General features: G+C 38.0%; 1 long non-coding RNA gene across 1 annotated transcript in view; it reads left to right on the top strand.

The window, feature by feature from the left end:
• LOC139827963 (uncharacterized) overlaps nucleotides 1–26,626 on the top strand; it is a 133,802-nt gene extending 107,176 nt beyond the window's left edge. Inside the window, exons 4-7 of the long non-coding RNA XR_011739110.1 lie at nucleotides 13,025–13,099; nucleotides 14,430–14,503; nucleotides 16,170–16,263; nucleotides 24,746–26,626. This is a non-coding gene — a long non-coding RNA (uncharacterized lncRNA). The remainder of the gene's footprint in view (nucleotides 1–13,024; nucleotides 13,100–14,429; nucleotides 14,504–16,169; nucleotides 16,264–24,745) is intronic.
• The last annotated feature ends 999 nt before the right edge of the window (nucleotides 26,627–27,625 follow it).

Raw genomic sequence — 27,625 nt, 5'->3', positions numbered from 1 at the left:
TGAATTAATTGCAGGCAGGCCCTTAGAGATTACTTGCTTTTGTACTCTAGTTATTTCTGAAAACTATATTCCTCTCCCAGCTACATATATTCTACGTATAATAAAGTTTTTTAAAACTGGACAGGAAAACAAATTTTGCTTGATCAATAATATTGATATAACCCATAAACAGAATGAAATTTTGTCACTCACCCATACACATTGTAACTTACATTTACATAGAAAAACTATGCTTTTTCATTAATATTGCATTGAATATGAACATATACACCTAACAGGTGTGGTCAAATCTTGTTTAATCATCTGATTAACGCTCATTAGCACAATTCTTTATAGATCCTCAAATCCCACGTTCTCTGTTTGCTGTCCTGATATCACCTAAGCAACTTTGGTTAGCACTTTCCCCTGAGAGAGGTCACCAGATGCTTCCTGACAATATACAGATGTTTCATTCCTCAGTCATTTGGATGAGTAACTTAACCAAAACACACCACATCTCCCTTTTAGACATGTGTTCTGATTTAATTTCTCTGCAAATCATGATGGAGAGAGATGGAGCAAAGCGAATGCGAAAGACCTTGTCAATTCATTTAATCTTTGCAAGATTAGATCACGAAGACTGAGGAAAGTCAGAAGAGTCCTCAGTTCCCTTCTCAGTAACATAGTAACAGTTTTAGAAGTAATTATTTACAGTTCAGTGTATAAGAACCTAAACATCCTTGGAGAGAACATCTGGCCATCTGTTAGATTGCTGCATCATTTTGGACTACCATTCCTCAGGGGCTGCTCTGCAGATCTCTTGGGATTCATAGAGATTCTTCTCCAAAGTTAAGTTACATGGTTGGCTTCATCTTATTGGTTAGTATCAACATCTGAGAAATTCACTCTAGTTCTCTGTTACAGGCAGCAGAAATATGGTAGTCAGTATAGTTAACAGAAACTGGGGCTTAATTCATCTCAGTCGGAAGCCTACATCTAAAATAGGTCAGATAAACTGTACTATAAAAAGGGCTATTTCTCTCTTTTGATCATAAAGGAAGGTTGAGGGACTAACTCAGAACAAGACATCCGTATAGTACTTTTAAAATTTGAGTAGGATGAATCATGAGTTGTTGATGGATCAGTAGTATCTACTATGCTTCACCCATGTAAAAAAAAAAAAAAATATCTATTTTAAATTGATGCTGGAATTCCCGGTAGAAAAGATCTTGCAGTGGCACCACAGGGGAGACCATTCACTCCTGACTTTTAGGCATTCTCTATTGCATGCTTTACAATTGTACAGCTTGCGGATTTTCCCAAAATTCACTGTTAAGTCTCTGCTGACAATGGTTTGAAGAAACTCAAGCTATTAACCGTTGGAAGTAGTAGTCATCTAACATCCCTAATGACCTCACAGAACCCTATATTTTGTATACCTTCCCCCGATAGTCTAACTTTCTATCCTCAATGTGGTTGTCCTTCAATAGGATGTTTTTCAGCTAGAGCTGGTACATGTTTTACTTTATTCAGTGGGTGGTTTTCAATATTGTATAGAGTATGGGTCTTTGAAAGGAACAGCTCCTCTGATTCTGCTTGTCCACCAGCTGAGGAGCTTTTTGATAAAAGGAATTTTTCCTTCTGAAAATGTCTGTCACAAAAGTATAAGTATTTTTGAGTGTACTGATTTCACCAAAATTGTTTTGAAATGATCATATAGCACAAACTGGGATGAAAGTCAAAATGAAGGCCAAATGAGAGAGTCACAAAAAATAACTCAATAATCTGAATACTTTTTTGGAATATGGGGCATGTAGCTGTGTGTGAGACCGAGTAAGTATGTGAACTTTCACACTCCTGGCAGTTCGGGTGTGTGTCTGCCTTATTCAACTGCCATCTATTCTTGAAGCAGAAAATAAATTATCCTGGTCCTACAGGCGGTGGGATTCTGTACTTTATCAACTGTCTGGGAGGTGTACAGAAATACGAACAATATACAATTATATATCAAAAAGAAAAAGCTGGTTTACCACCCTTTCAAATGCCACTTAAGAAAGAAAAGGCCATTAAAACAGTCAAAGTATGAAAAGTTGACAGTGCTTGGGGAGCACTGGGGAGCCTGACAAATAATTTACTAGGCTCAACTCCTGATAAATGGTGAATGCTTGTTCTGTTTGACCAAAATATAGCTTTGATATGAGTGGTTATGGCATCTTACTGCCTTGTGAGAAACATTACACAGCTTTTGGTTTTATTTGACTTTAGTAGATGTTCTGTGCCGTGTAGAGCTTTGCGTTTCATGAGCTCCAGCCCTCATTCTGTCTGTGCTCTGCTACGATCTGATTTCAGCTCGTTTCAATAATAATGAGGAACAATTCCTAAAAAAAACCACCACCAAACAAACAACAATAAAAACCACAAAACAATCCCAAAACACAAAAAAACCTAAAACCATGAAAGGGAGTCCAAAGCATCTAGCTATTGACTTTTAGAGAACTCTATTTTGACCTTTAAAATAATGTGAATAGAATGGCATTAGTAGAAGGTCAAACAGTGATAAACAGACAGACATTACAGTTCTGGAAAGTCAGAGACTGTAAAGTTTCCCGTAACAGACTTCCCTCTCCATCACTATCTACCAGCCACAACTGCCAGGAGAGGAGGGAGAGATGGATCCCTGGGCCAGGAGAATAGAGAAGTCACTGTCACTGGAAGTGAAGAAATAGAGCAAAACTTGTCTTTCCAAAGCGAATTTCCTACAGCGAGCAAACTGCCTTCTCAGATCATTATGTCCTCCCTGCCAGGGAAGAGCTCACACTATCCCTCACTAACCTGTAAACCACCACCACAGTTATCAAGTAACCCACGCATTTCAATGTGATTATCCGTACAAAGCAATTGCGGGATAAGCATGTGGCATTTTCTCCATGATAATGAAGGTCTTGGGGACCCAAAGTCCAGAAAGACAAAGAGTGTCTAAAGGAGTATGAGTCCTTAAAATGGGACTTAAATATTGAAGTCCAAGCTATCCTTTGCTTTTTAAGATTCTCAGCATTGTTGGTTTTGATTGTCAAAATTAAGGCACAGGAAAGGTACCCTATTTTCATAACATTATGAGCTTGTTCTTTCTGGAAGTCATATTCCTTAAAGGCTGCAGATGGATACTCAGCCAGTGACTAGGCCTGAGTGGTAAAAACAGTAAGCAGTGTCCATTTGGCTGTTGTTTCATATACCTGTTTATTTGTAAAAGCATTCATTTTCTCTTCATTCCAGTGGCCTCTTTGCTAGAGTATCCTTCAAAATCTTCTCCCTTCTATGGAATTTTCCAATTATTTTTAGCTCACACCATCTTTAAAACAACAGAAAAAACCCCAAACCAACTAGTTAAAAAAATAATAAAATAATTTTGATTGAGGCTTTGCAAGAATAACCACTGTCACTATTATTTATTACATATCTTCTTGTTTTTCTGTTTATCTAAACAGACCGATTTCAAAATTTACATCTTCTAACATCACTGCCTCCCAAAATTGACTGGAGAATTCATCTCCCACAAGTGTTATAACCTTCTTTGCTGCAGCTGCCTCTGCTTATGCATCAAGTAGGGAAGTGCTGCAGAATATTTAGGAGTTTCTAGGGAAGGTCTCGTCATGGAACACTTGCCAAGTAAATCATTGGACTAGACTGTCAAACAAAGATCATGTTCTAGATCTAGTGATTATTAACTTGTTAATCTTATTATCACTAACAAGAAAAAAAAACATTTTTCCTAATCAGAAAATACGCATGCAGTTTGGATGCCTTGAAGTCATGAATGCATATGGAAATACCTTGGTTTAAATAATCACTCATGTTTTACATACATATTCAATGCCTTTTTTTTTTTTGGAAGAACTTGTTGATGTGTAGAAACAGTATTCCAACTGGAGATTGCCCTGTAAATTATTAATTGCTTACTTAAAGTCCAAGCTCAACGTCTTCTTTGAATGTGGAATTACTTGAACTGTATCTGCAAACACTGTAAGGGTATTCAGAAAAAAAATTTAAGAAAAAGGTTTTACCTCATTTTTTGTCATCTGGATACATGTATAACCCTCTAGAAGACATATGAACAATTTACACTTACTGAGAAGTTGAATTTAGAAACAGATGTCAACTGTTTTGGTTTGCCTTTTTTTCCCATGTTCCCTTCTGATAGCACCAAATATTCAGAGTATTTTGCATCAGAAAATGAGGAAATACTTGTTTTTTGGCCTTTGTTCTGTAATGACATTGAAACATTGGACTTCATAGTGATGTGTCATCTGTTCTCTCCTGTTTCTACTTTGTTTGTATCAGTAAAGAACCATTTTTCTGTACTTTCCTTTTACATCCAGCACTACCTTTTCCTTGTGACTTTCATCCTGTGACTGCTTTGCCATTACTGGTATTCCATACAATCTTATATCAATTTCCATCTGTGTTTTTTCGTGCTTGATGCTTATGTGGACATTTCTGTGGGTAAAGAAGGAACAGAACTGGCAGCTTGCTGAATCCAAGGAGCCTATTTTAATCTTCCAAGCCATCTTAATTCAAATAGAAAGGAAATTGGATTTTTATAATTCCACCTAGAAATCACGGAAAGGTATTTCTAATATACATAGAAACAAACAAAAAAGGGTGGAAAAATTACGAACAAAAATTAAGAAAGTAAAACCAAACTGATTGTGTGAGTCTCAACAAAAAGAAATAATTACATGATTTCTTTTGTTTTGTATATGTATAAAACATGTTTATATGTGCTCATATATACGTCCTGAAGACTATACTCATCTTTGACATATTCAGAAATCAGTAAACTTTAATCAGAGTTCTAATTACTAGCAAATACACATGGAAACACATTTTCCTCAATGCTTTTCACAATACATCCAGATGGAAGAAGTTTGTCTGTAAAACCATTCTATTTAAGAGTTTCTTGTCAATATTCTTTTGCAGAAGTTACATTTATGGAAAATTTCATGAACTGATTGGCAAATACAGCCAAAAAGACTCTCACATTTCATATATACGCAATACTGTGCACTTTTACTGCTTGGTTTATATTCAATAATTTAGAAGAAACAATTTGAACTATGTATTTTTTAGACACTGTGACAGAGAATATGTCTCATTTAAAGAAAAATGAGGCTTTTTCCACTTGTGTAACTCCAAAATCAGTATTGATTGATGTAGATTGCAGTTCAGAGACTTGTCTCTGTTAAGTTTAACTGAAAAGAACATGGTTAGAAATAAAAAGTTTTTAAGCAGACCCAATTGATCTGTCCTGTCAAGATTCCTAGGAGGAAAACGGAAGAAAGAAAAAAGGTCTACTAACTTAATATACTTTTTTTTTTTCTTTACAGTAGGGAGACTGCAGTGTGCAAAGCCTTATCCCTTAAGGCTTCGCTAGGAAAAAAAAAAAAGAGTTTGAAAATCGGAAAAATAAGGAAAAACTGAAATATCCCATGGGAAAATAACTTTCACTAGCACCAGTAATAAGGAAAGATGAAGAAATCCCATGGAAGATTCCTGTCTGTTGGATGAAGTGAGAATCTGAGCTGCTACATGCACGGAGAATTGTTGTTGCTCTTTTGTTGTGTCAGTTCTCAATCCATGATGTTCAGTTTTTCTCCCGTGTTCTTCTCATTTAGGGGAACACAAGGTGCTGCCTAGAATCCATTCAACCTACCTAATCCATATGGACAAGAGTCACACTTCTGTAAAAGGGCTCTTCAAAAGCAGCCGTTGAACAGTTGCTGTGTCTGGGGCCTTCCCCATCCACCTGCTCGGAGGCAGCAAAGCCCAAGTTAACTTTCTGGGTAGAGAAAGCAAACAAGTGTGAATAGGGCTGATAGGGCTGATGTCAAGGTTTTGATTTTTGTTTTTGTTGTTGTTGTTTGGTGGTTTTTTTAGATGGATGTAAGTGTTTTTCTAATAGGATCCATCCTGGCTGAATTCCAGCTGAATCTACAGAAGAAGATAGTTTGTAGAAAATTGTTGTGCAGTCAAGCAAGAAATTACAGTTGGAGAGAATTGTTTTCCTACCCTTATTTTAGACCAACTTCTCTTAAAATATTTAAGTTCCTTATTTCTGAACAATTGTGGAATCCAATTGATTTTATTATCACATATAAAAAAATAGTGTGAAGTTTCTCATCTGGCACCACTGGCAGAGGCAAGAAAAGAGAATTAATATTTCTCACATGGAACACCACACAGATGATTGTATTCCAAACTGGGTGATTACGATAATGTTTCACCTGCAATATTTGCATGAAATGGCAGTAATGGAAGCAACTCTGAGCTATCAGCTATCCATAAGCATTTAGAAATCAGAATTTATTTTCTTTTCAGTCTCTGCAATTGCTTTTTTCCTAAAATATAACCCTTAGGGTGCCTTCTACTCTAGTACTCATGCTCTATTGATTGAAGTTTCTTTTGTTTCTCATCCAAGCTCTGAGCCTGCAAGAGGTATTCTAGCTCATATTGGCTTTCTACATTTGCTTTATCATGCTTGATCTTGTTTGCTAGACATGCACTCTCTCTTTGAAAACTTCTTTATATTCTCTGGCCAAAGCTGCTCTGTGGGAGGCTTGTTCCACATCAGACCATTGAAATTGCTGCTGATTCTGTAACCTCTTACTAAAACGTACCTCCTACATGCCTTGCCCCTTGCTGTTGCTGCCCTCCCTCTTGGGAGAGAAAAAGGCTTTCTGTGCTCTGTTCAGGGAAAGGAGAAAAACATGAGAAAAACTCACTTTAGCTTCTCATTATTTTTTCCCCTACTCACTCAAATATGGACTCAAGTATGCTAAATCCCAGGTGTGTATGTGGGGAAAAATGACATTCTCACTTCTCTGATGGTTTGCTGTGCTCAAATCTTTCCTTTATCCTCTGATTTGGGATGGCTAATGTTGAAAAGGCAGCTTTTCTGTTGACACCTAACATCTGACTTTGCCACAAATATCCCACACGCAACTTCATTACGCCTTATGGTCAGATAAAATTTTATAAGACACGTTAAGACACACCTCAGGTCTTTGCTATTCCAAATTAGAGATGGTGTTACTCAAATTAGAAATGCTGGGGCAGGACCTCAGTTTCAAATGACTACTGTTGATTATTTCCAATTAGAATTTCCCTTTCAACAGCCTTTAGGCATTGGCAAGCAAGCACCTGTTTGGGGAGACAGACTACAGGCTGCCATGGCTCTGTTGACTCCATTACCAATACCCATATTTGTGCTGAGAGGGAACTGACCTCTGAGGTAAAACCTGCTGTCTAGTTTAGAAAGACCGTCAGTCATCTCAAGTGGCTTTCAATATAAGGCACACGATATATAGAATGGATTTAACATGGGCCTGTAGAAGAGGAAGAAAAAGAAATTGTAAAGTGTTTAGCAGGATGATGGAATTCTGTAAAAAAGCTGGAATGTAGCTGGCAGTTTAGAATCTGCCAGTCAGGGGCTTTTGCAGTTAACTTTTTCCTTTATTCACATTCAGCACTGGAAAGAGATGTCTTTTTGATGAAAATACTACTTTTCACTATTGAAAAGAAAGCTATGCTTTTTCCCCCAGAACTCCGATTTAAAAAAAAGGCATCTGGGTATAAAGTCAAAAGGAATCTCCAAATCAGCCCTTAGGGTAAGACCCTCTCATATACTTGGTAAGAAACCGTGTGTGTAAGTAAAATACCAGCTAACTGTGCTGAAAAGGATCCAATCCTTCTTAGTGTCCAGGAATAAAGATTAACATTTCCTCAACATTATCCCTGAGGAACTCAGCTGTCACCAAAATACTTTCTCAAGCTTCTTAAGGTCTAGTCCTGGGCACTGTCACATCAGCCTGTGAGGTTTGGCATTGCTGTGTCTAAGCTCATACATGGATTTAGCACCTGGGCTCTTTACTCCTGATCTGCTCAGTGATCTTTTCTTATTTCTTCCCATCTGTTTTTGCCTTCATTCAGCAGTGCAATGTTAAGACTTAGAAAGCTTCATTTGTGTTTGCCCAGGATATAGAACAGCAGAGCTCTGATCTAATCTTGTGCTTCTAGGAGTTTTTTTTCGTTATTTGCATTGCAGAAGAAGAGAATCCGAACTTTAAAGACTGAAAAAGCACCAAACCTCTTTTTAATACCTAAAGTGGAAGTTTGACTATTTCCTCTATTCTTTAATAATGCATTATCCAGCACAGGTTTGCAACTGAGATGATGACAGGATCTTCACTCTGGATAGTCATAGCTTTTATTAATACTGTCTTTATGAACAGAATAATAGTGTAGGTGAGACTTTAGAGTGTATTTTTTTTTTTGCATCCAAAGTATAGACTTTTAACTTGTTTCTGTTCTGTGGATGGCAAATTATCTCAAGGGAGATACCATAGGATGTGTATATTTATTGCTAGGAGTTGAGTAGATTACATCTTTTTATCTCTTTGTCTCATTTTAGTAATGAAATGCTAGGCTGGCTAATGAATGCCTTAACCTGTTGCACTTGTTCATTGGTGTACTAGATCTATGCTGGGACCTTGAAGATTTACTGCTGATCTCAACCCCATTTTACATAAGTGTAGGTAAACACAGAAGACTGTTCCTACCTTTTGTTGCCCTTGGAGCATTAGCTGGTCTCATTCCTTCTTTGGAATTGTTGAGCAGGACTCATCTCTTGACTGGAGGCACCTGAGTTTAAATGCAAGTCAGGTGTGTAAGCAGCTGTTGTAATCAGTGGAGTTTTAAATCAATAGAAAGGAACCTACCGAAGTATTTGCGTCACCCTGAAGTAAATATACTTCAGTATCCTACATGTAGATGTCTAATGGTACTTGAGAACCCTTTGTCAATCCAACCTGGACTCTGGCTGCCAGTCTGGGTCTCTGCTTGGACCATCTCTACCCGGGTGTCAGGATGGACATCTGAGATGACATTAGAAACCCCTGCATGGGCATCTGAATTGACTCCACTGCTTCACCTCCTTAAACAGAAGAGGAATGATTTTGTGTTGAGTCAAAGAACTGCATAAAACAAAGAGAAAGTGTAAAATTTGTCTTGGCACAGTATTCTACCACAAAGTCATATTCAAGATCTTTGTACTTTGTTTTCTTGATACGGTGTGTTTACCAATAATAGTTTGTGTGCATGGTGGTGGATTTTTGTTTGTTTTGTTTTCTTTTGTTTTTCCTCTCATTTAATAGTAATGACCAAAATAACTATGAGCAATTGGTTTTGGGGATTTTTCATGGAACTGCAAACTTTAAGCATTTAATTAAGATGATAAATAAGAGTTGGCTATCAAGACTGTTTGACATACAGCACTGCACTTGCAAAATAAAACCAGAAACCCACAAAAAAATCAACCTTTAACAAAAAAAGAACAGCAACTTGCCCTTTATTGGAAAATAAAGAAATGGAGACAAAATAAGAGCTTCTTCCTTCTATTTTGGGAGAGCCTGATTAAATCAGGTGATAAAGTGTTGCCTAATAATGAGAAGGAAAAGAAGAGTTTATTGGATTTGTGCTACTCACATGAATGTATATTATGCAGCCGAAACATGGTTATTGGCTGAATATAGAACATAACACCAAGGGACTCTAATCCATTTTTCAATAAATAAACCAGTCTTTTTTTCAACCCTGAAACTTTTTTTAATCTTGATCCAGCCAAAATCGTCTGGATTATTTCTTATTACTTACTAATTGCAAAGAGGCAATTATTAGTGGCATACTAGCTGCAAATTAATGTCCAGACAAGCAGGAACCTTTTATTTACCACTGAGAAACAAGCAAACAAAAAAATATCCCAAATTCAGAAAATCCTGAAATACAGGCTTAGCTTTCATCATTAAACTTCAAAAGGATGAAATCCGGAACACTGAGTATCAACTTTTGTCTTCATAGGAGCCATCAGTCACTTTTTGAATGGCTTACTCTAAAGTGTGAACTCATTAAGAAGTTCCACTCACCAGCTAGAACATTTCTGTAGTGTATAGGATGCAGGTTGAGAAACCCGTAGTTACTGATGAACAGTACCCCGTATACACATAGACTAGAATATCCTGGAATAGTAAAAATAATTTCAGGTCAAAAAGGAGAGTCCAGTGGAGCACTGGACCACAGCAGGAGAAATTTGCCATTACTTTTCAGTCTGCAGTAGACTCTTCCCATGCCAGGTGAGTGGCTATGTCTTTACACTCCTCAGCAGACATTGGTTCAAGCTGATCTCCAGAACTTGAGACTAAACTACCACAAGGTCATTCTGCTAGGAAAACTTCTTTTTCACTGGCCTGAAAAAATGAAAGGACCTCTGAGCTGAGCTCTTGTGTGCTTTATTTCATGCTTAGTCTAACCAAAACTAATTGTTTTGTTTAAGCAAGATTTAAGACTAGCAAAATAGTAAAGAGTTCAGATCTACTATTTAATCAGTACAAGTACAGGCCACCAAGCGTTGTATCATTTATATCACCATTTGTACATTTGTAAATGTCCAGAAATAAAAATATTGAAATTCCATTCTGAATTATTTAGTCCAACTAAACTCTTTTGAGTTCATACATTTTTCTGAAAATTACTTTCTAAAATACATGTGCTTGAAGATGAGCTATTTATCTCTGTGAAGTCAATGTCGAAACTGCTATTGACTCGATTGGCACTGGAGTTTTTACCGAGTCATCCAGCTGTCCCACTATATGTTAATTTACTGGTTGCTTTGTTCCATATATTTTTATCTGTAATTTAGTTTAAGAAACTTGGTATGCACGAGGAGTTCAGGAGTTTGCATACCTGGTTTCTACTTTTCAGGGCCAATAACCTGTATCATTGCTGTCATATCATCAGTCTTAAGACAGTGTTTGCCCAGTCAAAGTAAAATAGGGATGGAGTAGAAGGAAGTACTCATGAGCAATGTATTTCATATACTTCAGGCTTAATTCTTGCAGTATCTGTCCAAATTAACTTGGGATTAATTTGCTTTATTTTCCTGTTACTTTTTAAATTTTTTTTAAAGAAGGCTATCAAAATCCTTTTTTTTCTTGCTCTCTACATAAACCAATCCAGCTCTCCTGTTGGGTCCAGACATCTGTTTCTTTGAAATAAATAGTCCCTGATGTTTATATCGTGAAATACTAAAGATCTGCCCCCTATTGTAGGGAAAGTTTAAGTATATTCACTGTTTCTTAGTGTGTACCCATAGTGTCAAAAGAGACTGGTGTATACTGGGTGACATACTAGTACTTCATTGCATCTGCTAGCATGCTGGCAAAAGAAAAATAATCTGAATGGAAAATATAATATTGCATTCTAAATTTCCATTTCAAACATTATATGAAAATACTGTCATAAATATGTATCAAATGGGAAACAGGTCATCTGTAAGATGGAAGTAAACCTGAAGGTTTGAATGTATTGAATTACCCTGTAATAGATAATGCAGGTAAATATAATAACAGGTATTAATTCAGAAAGTTTATAAGTCATCCAAATCTTAAACCTTTTGAGAAGACTTTGAAAATGCTTACAAAAGAGCTCCTGTAAAACAGAACAAAAATAAAAATAGATACTGTAGTTGCTGGATAAAAATAGTGTAGATTTAATGCCTTCTTCAAACAGATGGCTCTGAAAACTTGAGATGACAAATTATGATTTGTTCATCCCAAAAAGAAGTCTTTCCAAAGGCTCTGTTAATTGTGGTAACACTGTTAGAGATGACCTTGAGATGGGTTTAGATATCTTTAAATGAAAACTTCCCTTTTTGTGAATTGAAAACAAGTATTAATAGCAAAATAAGCCAGGGATAACATAATCAAATATTAGAATTCTGGATAACCTAAGAATTTAACTAAGATTTAATTTCTTGTACTGTGAACAAACTAGAAATAGTGGCAGGGGAAACAGAAGAAATCTTGTATTTGATGCATTTTGCTAATTTCAATGTAGCATTTACAATCATGTCTCACCAGATGGTCACCTGAAGATTCACCATTTCTCACAGGCAACAGTCCCTAAGAAGTTCGTCTCCATCAGAGAGGGCCTTTAAATTTATTTTTTGCTGATGTGGCACTTCTGTTACAAATATGGAGGCAGAGGAAGGAATGACACACCCATCCATATTTATTTTTATTTTCGCTTATTGCTGTACTTAAAAGTGCAAACCATTTTCTGGATGTGAAGAAAAATATATAAACCACTTCTTTAGATTTTTCAAGCAAAATTATCTTTTAATCAGCTAGTAGATAGAAATATTGAGCAGTAAAGTACTTAATATTTCCTAGCATGTATGCTCTGCTAAAGGCCACACCTTGTTCACAGATGCAAACAGAACTCTGAAAGGAAACGACATCTCCCAAAGAAACTGGAAGAATTATGGTTGTGATTTACTTCTATGTTGCTCCATCCCTATTCTGCTGCAAACGAGGTTGATATAATAGCTGTATGAGACTGGAATAATTAAGTGATGAAGTTAGCCTGTTACCTGCAACTTAATAAGTAAAGAAAATACTTTCAGGTGTCTCCTTTATTAAAAAAAACCACAGTTACTTGCATTATTAACCTCTGCCACATATGGATTTTCTTACTTTCACTGTTTTAAATTAAATAAGCTGCGGTAATGGTTGTATATATAAACAGCTTAATGTTTCTATAGCAACTATCTTTTTGCAAAAAGCTTTACAAGCATTAATTATTATTAATCATATTTATTGTTCTTGTGCCTGAGGAATCAAACAATTTCATTGTGTCCAAAACTTAACAAATTAAATTATTGAGACTGTGCTAGGATGAGGGCCAGGATGTCTTTAACCATTCTGTATGGATGCTCTATATTATTCCTGAATTTTATATTTTTGGGGGGGGTGGTGGAATAGAAAGGAGTTTAATTAACTTGGGAAATTATTTAGCTTCTGTCCTCCACTAGGAAACAAGGCTCACTTGCCATCTTACTGTAATTCTTTGATAGTGTGTCACCTTAAGCAACTGAAAACACAGCAACATCTCTCCTTTTGCCCTCTATGAGCTCAGCATTGCTCTCTCTGTTTAGGTGGAATATGACAAAGGGATCAGCTGCTGAAATACATCACACAGGCCTGGATTTAATGCACAGTGAAGAGACAAGGTAAGAAGTGAAGTAAGGTAAATCAGATATAATAAATGGTCATGTGAGACCAGAGGAGGAACAGGTCTAGGACAAACCATAATTCTGCACAGAGCACACAAAGTCCCAAGAAAATTGTTCCATGCCCACTTATCATTTACCCTTCCTTGGTTGTGATATTTGACTCTGCTTTCTGAGTCATATCCAGTAAATAACTTGATGTCCTTTTCCTATTTGTTCACACCACTAAGTGGAATGAAAAAGATCTCATGGTAGAAAATGAATTACCAGTGAGATAAAATGTGTGCTATACTATAGTGAAGATGTGGCTTTTCTTGTTCACTAAGCTGCAGCATTGCCCTGAAATCTAAATATCTGAAATTAAAAGCAGAGAAACTCTCTGGCAAAGTATACTTTGCTTTTTTCTATTTTAGGAACACACAGAGAAATAATTCTCATAAGCAACTGCTTGCTAGTGGCAGGCACCCAGCTGCCATAAAAAAATGGGAAGACAATGTATTTTCAGAACATGCAAACGACTGTACTAATGAGTCAGGCACAAGTCGCATCTTTGGATCTGTATCCTGTCTTTGATGGGGGTCAAAATTAGATGTCAAGGGAAAAGTGTAACAGGAAAGTAGGTGATATTGTCCTCACACTGTTAAACGTTACAGTACAGGTGAGAACACTCTCTGGATCATTTACATCTCTTTCTGGTTAAAGCTCAAGGAGGTCACAGTGGTAGTTTCAACACTAGTTCCTCAAAATCCCCTCACTAGTGCTTCAGTCAAATCTTTTATGAAAATATATCCCCATGATCCATTTAAATGTGTTCTCGGTGTTGGCACCTGCAGAAAAGGAAGATTCCTGAGTACAAACTGCTACATGACAGAGTGTTCAGTCTGAGATATGCTTTCTAATAGGGCGATTTGTTCTAATTGGGCTGAGATTAGTGTTTGTTTTTTTTTTTTTATTTTATTTTTAATAAATGTATAGTCAAGTGTGGAGAGGAAATGGCACCCTTTTAGATGGTTTATTAGTGGTGGGTGAACTTGTACAGCCTAATTTCAAATCCACTCTAGCTTTACTGTCTAGCTCATGTTTTGTTTAATATAAACTGTAAAGAAAGGGACAGAAAGGTGGTGAGCTGAATCATGCCTGGTCACTAAGTCTGCTCACCTACGGGGGCAAGGAGAAGGCACAGGTCAGCTCCCCAGAGTCTGCTGACTCCTGTATCTGCCCTGTGCTTGATGGTCAGGTAAAAAAGTAGCTGCTATGGCAGCCAAAATTCATCTGGTTATAAAATAAGGCACTGACGGTCTGCTCTATTTGTCTTCAATCATATCACTAGGACAAAGTGGTAAAGTTCAGAGAAGAAAATGTGATCTGGAGGAACTGGGGAGAGTTTCATCACTAACATAAAAGGTAACTGAATTTCACCCCATTTTCTTTGTGGGACTCATGTCTGTATCTAGCAATTATGCAAGTATAAAGCCTGGCACACAGGTTTCAGCTCCCTATTATTTATACCTGAGTCTGAGACTGGCTAAGCAAAACCTGGACTCAAGAGAGCAGTGGGAGTCTCTTTGTTTCCCTCCCCATGAATGGTGCTGCATTCCCTAACACGTATCATAGTGTTTGCTATGCTTCATGCATTTCTCCTACTATTCCAAGACCTGGGAAGAACTTTTGTGTGTTTCTGTGTATAACTATACAATACTGTGTTTGCCTAATTGCTTTGTTATTGGAGGATCTAAGGAGTTCTATGACAATCTAGGCAACTGGGGAAAGGACAGTTATGGAATTACACCTGAAGTTAGAAAAGTGACTAATAAACATGGGTTATATATTTACCTTGTTCAATTCATGCATTAAATAAATAGTTATACAGAAATCACTGCCATCATAGCATGTAAAGTGACATTCCTTTGTATCAGCTAGATAGCTATGTTTCCTTTATAATCCAAGAGCCACCAGTATATTCGTATGGTTTTGTAAAGGGAAAATAAATTAGTAAGTGGAAGGTATATTGTCTGTGTTCCCTTGGGTTACTGGCAACACAGCTGGTGATCCTAAATGTGGTCGCTCTCAGCTCCTCTGCTGACTCTCATATCTCACGGGTGGTATTATAAATTCTTCACATGGTGCAATTCATCATGTCCTTACTCAGAGCTTGTTAATCACTTGCCCATTTGCTGGCTGAGCTCCACTTGCTGTCAGACCATTGTCACTCATCAAACTCACAGACAGGAGAAACAGCAAGTGAAATTCAGCCAAATACAGGGAAAAGCACTACATGTAAGAAATCAAATGTGAAAAGACAAATGGAGGAATGTTGGCAGGCAACATCATTACAGAAAAAATCTGGCTGTTTAGGCAGAGGCATTGAAGTCTTAAAATTATCTTGGGTAGACAGCACTGTTTTACACACTGTTCTAACTCAAATCTTCTTCTATATGCAAGAATGAGGAACAGTTGTCATATAACAGTGTCTTCCACTAGCACTCACTAGATCTGCGTTCTCGTCACCCTCCATGCAGTGTGGTATTTCCCCTGTTACATGACCTGCATGTTAGACCATGTTGAGAGTTCTGCAGGGTGGAATTTCCATCTTAACTTTGTTTTCAGACCTTTGTTTCATACAGCCAGAACAAATAGCTCATTCAATTTTGCATAGATTTTATTTATGTGCAGTTCTGGCATTATTAGCTATGCCATATTGCCAGCTTAAAAATAAACAAAAAGAACCAATAGCATAGACTGTGAGAGCCTGAGTTATGAAAGGAAAACATATCCCCAGCAGCAGCAAAAAAGAGGATTTTTGCATGAAGAGATTGTTATAGGAATGGAAAATTCATCAAGGAAGAACGCTGATGTGAACACAGCTTGACCATTCTACGACCAGTTAGAGGTATAGTGAAGCGAAACGGATCAGTGGAAGAAGAGGGTCAGATTTATTTATTGGAGTTATTGTGATCAGTACCATCAGCAGTCCTGTCCCCCCAAGATGAAGTATTTAGTCTTCATATTAAAAGGTTGCATTTGTGTTCTTAGTATTGCATTTTTCCTCCTTTCTCTGCTCTACTCCCAGCATACAGGTGACGAAGTCAGAAGCTCACTTGAATCCTGAATATGTAAAGGAGGAGCTGCAAAGCATTTGAAACTACTCTTGTGAGTGGTGTCAGGTAATTAATCAGCAAGCTAATCCCTTCCTGATAATTTGAGGATGATGTTTTATTTGCAAAAGAGTAATGTATCATAGAAAAGAAAAATGAAGAGACTATTTCAGGAGATGAGAAAAGCTAAATCAAGTCTTGTTAAAACATTCCTGCATGACTTTAATAATTCTTATTTCAAGTTATTCTGTTGTTCCTATGGTCTACCTCACTTCACTGGCTTCTGGACAGCAATACCTGTAATTATTATCTCTAGTAATATTTTCTTAAAGTTACAGAATAAGCAAGAATACTAAAATAGTAAAGTCTAATCCACAGACTGCCAGTAATTTTTTTTTTTTTTTTTCCCTGAGGTTTCATCAAATATATTATTTATCTCCATATACCTTGTGGAAGATCTTAACAGTTCTTAACAGATTCTAAACAGTTTTCTAGGACACTGAGGTTAATTTCCTGAAATAATGAAGGTTCCTTTAGCTCAAGTTTCTGCTAGGTATAGCAATTCTATCCTTTCTTATTGCAAGCACTGTTTTTTATTATCGTCATTTGTTTCCAGTCAAGTGCAAGAATACGATCTTATGCAAAAATCCAGAAATGAGATGTCAGCATCTTTGATTCAGAGGGAGAATTTGCTGGTTTTTTGTATCAGTTACCAGTGGATCAGATCCCTGGTTGATGTGGTTTGGCATTGTTCCATGGAAGTAATTGAAGCTAATCCGATTGTATCAGTTGAAGAACTGTTCATTTAGTACCCAAGTCTGAGAAGTACCATTTAGTTACACCACTGGGATTTGAACACAGCATGCTCCAGAACTAAAAGCAACAGCTTGGTCTAGAAAGTTAAACAGAAGCTATTCAACTGCAGCTATAAATGCACCCTTGTGAGATGTCATGGGGTACCTGAGTCACCCACGTGGGGCTGGCAAATATAGCAGATGTTCTACAACAGTGATCCACACAGTTTGGGAGCAGAAATTGGAGGTTACACACAATACCCTACAAATTCCAAAATGGCACAAGATGTCTATACGTGAGCAGATGAATAATGCCTTTAGTTTTTGTGAACTGTAGTTAGAAGCAGACCTGGGATATGCACAACACTTACTACACCAGATACTACTGTTGGTCAGATAAGATCTTCTGACTACACTAGAGTTTGGTTGTTTTTCTTTAGCTTTAAGTACCCTTTGTTCTCCAGCTACTTGGGAGACTAGCTTAGACATAATATTACACAGGTAACATGAATGTTGCTACAATAGACAGAAAACTCCAGTGTCCAAAATATGTGATCACCAGGCTGTGTCACAGAGGATTTGCAGAAATAAGACATGGAGCTGCTTTATTCAGATCAAATTGCCCCTGGAGAGTCAAAACCCATTCTCTCATCACATTGTTGTGATTTGTGTCCTGTATTGCAATCAGTTCACTGATGTACTCTAAAATTATGAAAAAGTCCAAGGTAATGGAAATTAAATTTTTGAGTCCACTAAGTACAATCTCTGTTACTGCTATAGTTCTTCAACATCACAAACCAGTGCTTTTTTTCTCCATCTCAGTTATATTGTGGCAGTTTTTGTCTCTTCCGAAATTATTTTTCTTATACTTCTCTAGAGTTGCACTAGTTTAGAAAGCTTTGAGCAGAGGGTTTTTTATGGTCAGTCTTCAAATGAGATTATTTTTTCCCTATTTAGACTTTGAGTGTAATGTTAAAAATTAAAAAAAAAAATATTAACATATATTTGGTCATTGTTAATAAAGATTTAGTTTTATGCATAGACTGTGTATCCAGCTACGCTTGAAGGAAAATTGTAATAACACTGTCTTGCCTACAGAAATAATAGAAAGATGAAAATGGGATTGAAGTAGAAACAATCAAGGAGAACAAATATCTTTCTATGCGTATATTCAGACAAAAAATAATGAGTTCAGCTAACTGGCCTTCTTTAGGGTCTGTCCAGGTTTCTTTAGGGAGAAGTGATCCACCTGACAAAATGTCAATAACTACTAAATAAAGTGATATGGTAAATATAGTAAATATAACATCCCTGATGTGCAAGAGGCCATTACTTAAAATACAAACAAAGAAAACCCCACATGCAATATATGTTTTCTGGCATTTTTCTGTCCTTCAGGATTTTCAGTTAAGATTTTTGTTATGTCACTGATGTGCCATAAAATTTCATAATGTTATTGGTCTAATGTCAGTTCAATGGCATGAGAAAGCTTTGGCATGACAACTTGAGTAGAGGGATTGTTAAATTCAAACTGATATGTTTGCCTTCCTGTCAAAACAGTGCATGGTCCTTCAGCTTTGCCAGCCACCTGCCTGACTGAACCAAGCTGATTTCAAAAGCCAATGCATCAATCAGTATTTTTGGAAACAAGCTATATTGTTCCTTTGAGGCTTTTGATTTTTTTTTTTTTCCTTCCTGTCACACTCTCTTCAAACCAAAATATCAGGTTATGAAGATACTTATTTCACCTTAACGTTGCCTTTGAGCACAGAAAGTGTGTGTTGACACTCTCAACCTGCAGCTCAACTCACCAGCAAATAAACTGAATAGCTAAAGCTGCTAGAAACGATTTAATTTGCTTAGAGATTGCATTGTGTTTCTCTCCACTTCATCAGTTTCTAAAAAATTAATCACATTTGCATGATATTTGCTTGTGATCCTCTAGAACTATTCTGCATGGTACATCCCTGTTATTTTTGAGTTTCTCTGTTCTGCTCCCACCAAAATCTGTTTTCTGGCAGAGCGGTGGATGTGGTCTACCTTGACTTCAGTAAAGCCTTTGACAGTCTCCCACAGCATCCTCACAGCTAAGTTGAGGAGGTGTGGTCTGGACAATAGAGTAGTGAGGTGGGTTGCAAACTGGCTGAAGGAGAGAAACCAGAGAGTGGTAGTCAATGGTGTGGAGTCTAGATGGAGGCCAGTATCTAGTGGAGTGCCTCAGGGGTCAGTACTGGGGCCAATATTATTCAATATATTCATTAGCGATTTGGACGAGGGAATTGAGTGTACTATCAGCACGTTTGCTGATGACACCAAGCTGGGAGGAGTGGCTGACACGCCAGAAGGCTGTGCTGCCATCCAGCGGGACCTGGACAGGCTGGAGAGTTGGGCGGGGAATAACCTGATGGAATTTAACAAGGGAAAGTGTAGAGTCCTGCATCTGGGCAGGAACAACCCCAGGTTCCAGTATAGGTTGGGAAATTACATATTAGAGAGCAGTGTAGGGGAAAGGGACCTGGGGGTCCTGGTGGACAACAGGATGACCATGAGCCAGCACTGGGCCCTTGTGGCCAGGAAAGCCAATGGCATCCTCGGGTGTATTACAAGGGGGTTGGTCAGTAGATCGAGAGAGGTCCTCCTTCACCTCTACTCTGCCCTGGTGAGACCCCATCTGGAATATTGTGTCCAGTTCTGGGCCCCTCAGTTCAAGAAGGACAGGGAACTGCTGGAGAGAGTCCAGCGCAGGGCAACAAAGATGATTAAGGGAGTGGAGCATCTCCTGTGTGAGGAAAGGCTGAGGGAGCTGGGGCTCTTTAGTTTGGAGGAGACTGAGGTGTGACCTTATTAATGTTTGTAGATATATAAAGGGTGAGTGCCACAAGGGTGGAGCCAGGCTCTTCTCGGTGGCAAACAATGATAGGACAAAGGCTAATGTGACCAAGCTGGAATACAAGAGGTTCCACTTAAATTTGAGAAAAAACTTCTTCTCAGTGAGGGTGACAAAACCTGGCCCAGGCTGCCCAGGGAGGTTGTGGAGTCTCCTTCCTGGAGACATTCAAAACCTGCCTGGACATGTTCCTATGCGACCTCACCTAGGCATTCCAGCACCAGCAGGGGGATTGGACTAGATGATCTTTTGAGGTCCTTCCAATCCCAAACATACTTTGATACTGTGATACTGAGATGTGTTGGTTGGATTCTTCTATGCATTCTGCTTTGTTTTGAGAAAGTGGCCTTTCTAACCAATGGTGAAAAAAGGTCCTGGTTTCTGCTGCCCATGCAGATATCAGATGTCAGATACCCATATCTATTTTCAGTGTCTGGTGCTGTATGGGATGCCAGAAGGTATCTATTATATCAACCTGCAATATGACGTGGGGCGCACAAGAGACTTGTACACACTTATGCAGCAGCTATTTCCATCTCACATGGACGACACGTGAGATTCCATAAAATATCTCAAATGGTGGTAGCTCTTAATCAATGGGCAACTGAATCAAACCTAAATACTTAAGGCACAATTTCCTTCACTTTCTTTTGATGTACTTTTCAAGATCAAAACCTTCTAAAATAGACAGTTAAATATGATGAATTGTTTCTTATTTTTCTCTGCTGACTAGAAAGTAGTTTAAGATTACCTTCTCAGGAAGTAGGTGTCTGTTCTATAGGCTTTTATATTTGGTCAAGAAGAACCTAACCCCTCTTGTCAGGTGAGACTGCTTCTCACACGAGTTGTGTATGGGTGCGGGGAGTCAGATTTTGTTGTTGTTGTTATTGATCGCTTGTGTCAGCCAATAATGTACTGGTTCCCATTTTTGTTTTTCTTTCAAGTGTCATCACAGAAAAATAAATAAATAAATTTCTCCATTTTTACATATTTAATACGTTTTAATTAGTATTTCAGAATGGTTTAATCTGAAAATGCATTGACATGCATTTTTAAAAGATGTCCAAAGAAGATAAACTATTTAAATTCAATTGGAAAAAAAAAAATAAAAAATGTTCAAACCTACTTTCCATTTACCAAGAATACAAAGAAAAAATCAAGGGATTAATATTTTGCTTAATTTTTCAAGGCAGCTAGTAAAAGAGTAATATTATACACCCTTGCCATATGCTGGAACATCAAGAGAAACTCTGGTCTTTCCCAACCTCTGCCTGCTCCTCTGTAGCTCAGAACAATCTCTTTGATACAGTCTGCTTTATTACCTTTGGATGTATTTCTTTCACTAAGGCATCCAAACTGTCTTTAAGAACGAGCTAACCTTGTTAAAAAGCCACACAAATAAATTTTCCAGAGAACAACCACCATATTTCAGGCTTGAGTCCATTTACTCTTTGGAGCGCAGAAAATAGCTACCAGACTCATGACCAGTTGAATTTATGATTCTTTGTTTGTCTGAAACTCCACCTGGCAGATTTTCTTGTGTCTAATAATGTGTCTGAGCTTCAGGTTTTCCCTCTAACTTGCTGTCAAAGTGTTCCAGAAATTCAGGGGTAGAATAAATTCTGTACTTCCAGGGAAACTGACTAAAAACCTTCATTACATTAAATGGAGGCATGAAAATGGCATTAAACATTTGAGGCTTGGGGTTTGTCCAGAGTGAGAATACTGATTTTAAGTGTTTTGTTAACAACTCAAGACAAGTGGGAAGAAAATACCTAGTTCCGGGCAGCAATAATTTTGAATATATACAGGGCCAATGCAGGAACCAGTTCTAACAAGAGGCTTCACGGGACTAGATCTCCCTGTGCCAGCTGCTCCCTGCTAACTGTGGGCATGCAGGAGATATAAGAAAGCAATAAGCCACCTTGCATTCCTCATAGAGTAAGACTGAATATTAATGTCTACCAGGGAGCAGCTGACACGGTAAATTGTTCCTCTGTCAAAGAGGCTGCTACTATCTGCTCCCATGTGCACTCCCACATTGGTCCATGACAGTCACTTCCACTTCTGGGTGAGGAAGAAGGTGGCAACTTGGATGATAACTGAGAGGTTATGTAGCAGCAAAGTGAGACGCTGGCATTGTGGGGTTTGTGATACGACTAGGCAGAAATCTGGATGAATTTTTGAAAAGAAGTAGCTCTTCTCTATACTTGCAACAGCCTTCAACTTCAGCTGTAAGCTGAAGTTTCCAAGATTTATTTTTGAGGAAATGCCTGACAGAGTGCCAGAATTTAGACTTGCATCCAGCACCACCTAATCTCTCCTGCATAAGAATCAAACAAGTTTATATTTTAGCAAGATATATGTTGTAGTTCTGGCTGAAAGAGATCTCTCTGTTATTTATAACATTAAATCCCTGGAACAAAAATAGACCAAAGAAATCACTTATATTAACTCAATAAATAACTTATACAAAACTCTTTTGATGGATTTTATAGGATCTTTTCCTCAATTTCTAATTCTAAAAGTAGAACCACATGTATTTGTATTCTTTTATTTTTTTCTTGTCTTCTTCCCCAGTCATTCCCTGTTTTCAGAACATATTTTCTAAAGGCTTATGTTTACAGGCACTTTTAAAGAGTATAGCCCATCCAAGAAAACAAAGTTTAGGTGAATTCTGCTACAAAGTCCCTCTGCATGTGGCTGTAGTCCTAGTGGCAGTAAAATAAAAAACAAAAGCATATAACAGCGATTAGAAATGTAATTAAAAATCTTGAGACAATGCTCAGACTTCATTTTTCAAACAGAATCAACTATCATAAACTACAAAAATCATCAGAGCAGACGTGAGTGCATGTATTTGGGAAAACAGAAACAAACAAACAAAACCAAACAAATGAGCAAAAAACCGCAGTGCAATCCAAAACCAAAACCAAACAACAAACGGTCACTGTAATAAAGAGGGCCAGCGTCAAAATAAGAGGGAAAGAAAGGGGCAGATGGACGGTGTTTCCCAAGATAGGAAAACATTAAGGTTTAATTTACTGTGCTGGAGGATTGTTTCACCCAAGAGGTGGGACAAAATAAACCTGAGGCAAAGGAGGCCCTGTATTTTGTATAATTAGCACAGCTGAATAGGAGTTTTCCTAACCCAGCAGCGTGAAGCAATTTGTATTTTAGGTGCTCTGGGAAACAGGTCCCATGACTATCAGGAATGACCAGGACTGGAACACGTCGATAGAGAACACGTCTGGAAGAGTGATGCAGAGTGGCAGGGACTTTGTGGTCAAGGCTGAGTGTGCAGAATTCTGGAGAGAGAAGGATGATTTTCCTGACAAGTAAAGAAAAGTGGATGCCATACCAGAAGATTGGGCAGAAGCAACAGGAAGGAGAACGGCTGAAGGAAGGTTCTGGAGGAGCTTCAGGCTGTGCTCTCAGTTAGTAGCTACAGCCTAGTCCACAACCCAAACCCTGCCAGTCAGAGGTTTTGCTCTCTCTACTTCTTGCATGATCTTGTTCTGAGCAGTAGATCCTTGCCTGAGACACCTCTCCTGATAAACATGTTGTTCCAGATAATTTGTAGAAAATTACGTGACCCATAACATCTCAGCCTTAAAATAATTTACATTGCCATTCTAATAGCAAAATGGAAATGATTGTGTCTAGTCAGATCAAAGATCCACCAAGTGCACTGTCCTGCCTCTGGCAGTAGACAGAAGTGGATGCACGGGAAAAGCAAATCCCTTCATGTGGTGAGATAAGAGCAAAAAAGGGCTTAATTCAGTTGCCCACACATAGATACACATTGTTTTTTAAGATTTCTGCCCCTACAGAAGGCACAAGCATGTGAGAGCATGGCTCTGGATCATATCATCCCTGAAGATATCTGACATACTCCACAACAGCTCAAACACTGTAGGTACCTATGTATGGCAGCTGAACTGAGACACCAAGCTCTTTTAACCCGGTTGATGAGATCTTCACTGACTGCAGCTGGTTCAGATGTAGACGTCCACAGAGTATAGGAAACGAGTCACATCAGTTGAGACCCATGTCTGTGTTAACATTTTATTCGCTGCCTCTTAGTATTATCGAGGGGTTTCTGTCTCATGCAGAAGCTGCAGTGCCATTTTTTGTGAACCTCACAAGTTGTCATCAACTCTGACATAATTGAGTTGGTGTAACTTAATGAGTTACGACTCATCAGCTGAACTGTGGTAGTTGGCTGAGTGCATGCTCTTAGCACAGAGAAAAATAAAAAGCATTAGCGTAGAAGTTAGTGACAGAGGTTTAAGCTTCCATGTCTTATTTTGCATTTGTGAAAGGACGAAAACCCACAGAAAGCTGAGCTAATACAGGTCACTTGATGAGCAGCTGCTCATTAAGCCAAAGTAACTTACTGCTACATCTGAACCATAGCTCACACTTTCAGGGGAGTACATTCATTTAACTCTTTAAAATGAATGAATCTTCAAAATTTTATAGAAAATGAAGGTCTGATCCTCTGCATCTGCCTGATGCAGAAAATGTCTCCTTGTGTACTATACTCTCAGGAATAAAGAAATGATTTACGTATCTGCTGAAATAGAGCTTTGGAGCACATTTTTGAAAGAAAAAGGTCAATTTCCTTGGATGGTTCATAAAAATATTAGAGTTACATTTAAAAAGAAACCCTTCAAAGTTAAATGAGGATATCTCCCTCTAATTCTTTCCATGTAAATGTGACGAGCTTTGGTAAACCAAACATGTTTAGAGCAAGTTCTGCCTTTCATGATCACTATTTATTTTAACCTTCTTTCTATCACCCTCACCTTTGTAACTGTTTCAGGTCAAGCTGATAGCAAAAACTTCTGGGATTTCTCATTTCCAGGGGTCTGACCATTACTTGCCGTTTTCTCCTAAGAAGCTTGGAGAAGATCAGTGCTGTGAGAGCCAACGAGAGGATGGAAAGGCCACCTATGGGGCTGTTCAAAGGGTAAGGAGATGTGCTCCTGAAAAGTGGAAAAAACCACATGAAAATTGCGACCTGTTCTTCTGAAATGGCACAATCAGAACTATACCTTTGAATGGTTTCCCAGGCTGGAGCTACAACCAGTGCTGCTGCCATCCCATCCCACCCCAGCTGCTTCCAGGCTAATTCAGACACCCATCTGTGCAGACGGGCTGCAGCCAGGCTCTTTGTTGCTTTTGCAGAACTGTTCTTAATTTATTTGTGCTCACAGTCTCCTGTTAATGCCATCGTCCCTTCCACAGCTTTTGAGGATGTGGCTCTCAGGGAGCCAGTCACTTCATTGCTTGGTAATGTCCACTTACTCTACGGGACCAGCTCCCACTTGAAATTTGTGACAGATGAGGGTGGTGGTTTTTTTTTTTTTGTTTTGTTTTGTTTTGTTTTTGTTTTCAGCAAGCTTCTTTGAGTGGCCACATGCTGCTTTGCTGTGTGCCAAAAGCTGTGCATGGGCTGGAATGTGATGGAGCAGAGAGAACTGCCAGAGGAGCAGCCTCTCCTTTTAGTGCTCGCAGCAAAAGGATTTAGAGTGCAATCGACTGTTAATACAAAATGGCAACAGGAACAAGTGAATTCCTTCCGAAGGGATCTTATACGGTCTTTATTATTAGAGAAAGACAGGAGTTGTTCCAGAACTCCCACAAATTAGAGATGATCTGCCTTTCAGAAGTTTCCAGTTGTGAGTCTTATTGGATATACAAGAATTCGAAGGGCGTATTATGCTGCAAATTATTATTATTAATAATAAAAAATATATATGGAAGTTTACCTGCTTCACATGTGATATGATAGTTTAATATTATGAGATCTGCAGGATATGCCTTGGTAGATGGTTCCTGTGATGTGCCCTGGCACTATCCTGATGACTGTGACCAATCCCAGATGCTTGTGACGAAAACCTAATAAAAACTACAGAAACAAGCTGACCATGGGGAGATGTCCCTTCATCTACTTGTTAGGTAGAAATTTGCTTGCAACCTGGGAAGTGAGAATTTACATTCCTTTTAAAATGCTTTAGACTCCTTATTATAATCACTGACATTCATCTTTATCCAAACAAATGTTCAGTTTCTTCATCTTAGCTTGGGGGATTCTAATGTTTTCAGGTTTCTTAGCACAATATTTTAAAAGGTCAGGGGAAAAACAGGAGCTCAAAAGGCAATAATTTAAGGAATATTCTTACTCATGAACTATTGCTTATATTTTTTAAGATCATACAGATATTTTATAATACTGATGATGTATACCATCTAAAATCTGTTTATATAATAGCACAGTTATGTTAAAATAATTAAAAATCCTAGCTTATTTACAAAACATCACCTTGTACATACAATCGATGAGCACAGAAGAATGTACAACTTCACGAGAAATACGCTGCTATATTTGGAAAATGGTAATGCATATATATTTTAAATATATACTGGAAGTACATTTATTTTGATGAATTACTTGTAGATTTTAGGGTCTTCTGTGTGGGTGTGGAGATTATTTACATTTTTCAGCCACAGCTTCTGAGTTATTGAGCACTGAGCATCTGATTTTTTATTTTTTATGGAAATTTATATGTGTGTGTGTATCTGTACATAAATTTTCTATACAAAAATACAATTTTATTTTCCAGTCCTTTTGGAAAATACAAGTTTTGACCAGCACTAATAGGGTTAAGTTTTAGAAACAAGAGATTTCCCAGCTGTGTCATGAAGTCAAAGACAAGAGAGTTATGTTCTGCATGGCATTATAAAATAGGTAAATAATCAGGTTGCTCTTGGTTAAGATTACAAAGGAATGAGTTGAAAACCCATCAATATGGAAACAAAGACTGAACATACAGCCAAGAGTTATTTCCTGGGTTGAATAGTTCAATAGACCAATATAATATGGAATGGAATATTCCAAATAGCATGTCACACTCTTTTAGACATTAACTGTCAGTGCTTAACATGCTGTAATGTCTTTTCATGGGAAATGCATGCAACAAAATGAGCTATTAAAATATACCAACTGTTGAGTGTAGTCCACCTCAGCCAGACTGATGCAAGCTTTGGTGAGTTATTTGGATTGTATGTCAATATGAAGCACTCAAAGCACATATAGAGAAACTGATACTTGTTAAATTTAAATTAACCGAAAATGCCAATTTAAGTATTGAAATACCAAATCTGAACAAAGAAATGCATGGAAAGGATGGATCTTCCCCCTTATTGTAGTTGCAAAGGAAATAAACATAACACAGGGAAGTCTGGGTACACCCTGAGTCCTGTATGCAGGATTATTGTAGAGCAGAAAAACAACAGCATTTCTTTAAGGAATCAGTATTTCCTTCACTATTGGCATCTGTCCCAAACCACACCTATACATCGTGCAGGTTTTATGTGGAGACATACATAGAAGCTGGGCTACGATGCTCAGTGATGCAAGATTCATGAGGTCAGAGAGAGATGGAGGGAAAAAGCAGCTTGATTTTGTAGCCTAGTGATACAGTCACTCACCTGAGGGTTTAGTCTCTGTTCCTGACGTTGTTCACATGTTTTATTCAAAGACTGTTTAATTCAGTCCTGGTAACAGAGTTTGACATTGCTGTCTTCAGAAAGGGAGCACTAACCACAAGGTTCCAGAGTTACGCTGTGTATTGTTTGGAAATCTTCACTCTTCTTTAATTTTGCATTTTCAGTAATGCTGTGGTACAGGAGGGATGAAATGCGTCTTTGGTCCAGCCTGATGCCTGTGCAAGCAACTGAG

The sequence above is a fragment of the Patagioenas fasciata genome, chromosome 4, assembly GCF_037038585.1.
Source record: "Patagioenas fasciata isolate bPatFas1 chromosome 4, bPatFas1.hap1, whole genome shotgun sequence".
Lineage (NCBI taxonomy): Eukaryota > Metazoa > Chordata > Aves > Columbiformes > Columbidae > Patagioenas > Patagioenas fasciata.
This window is presented reverse-complemented; position numbering and strand designations above follow the sequence as displayed.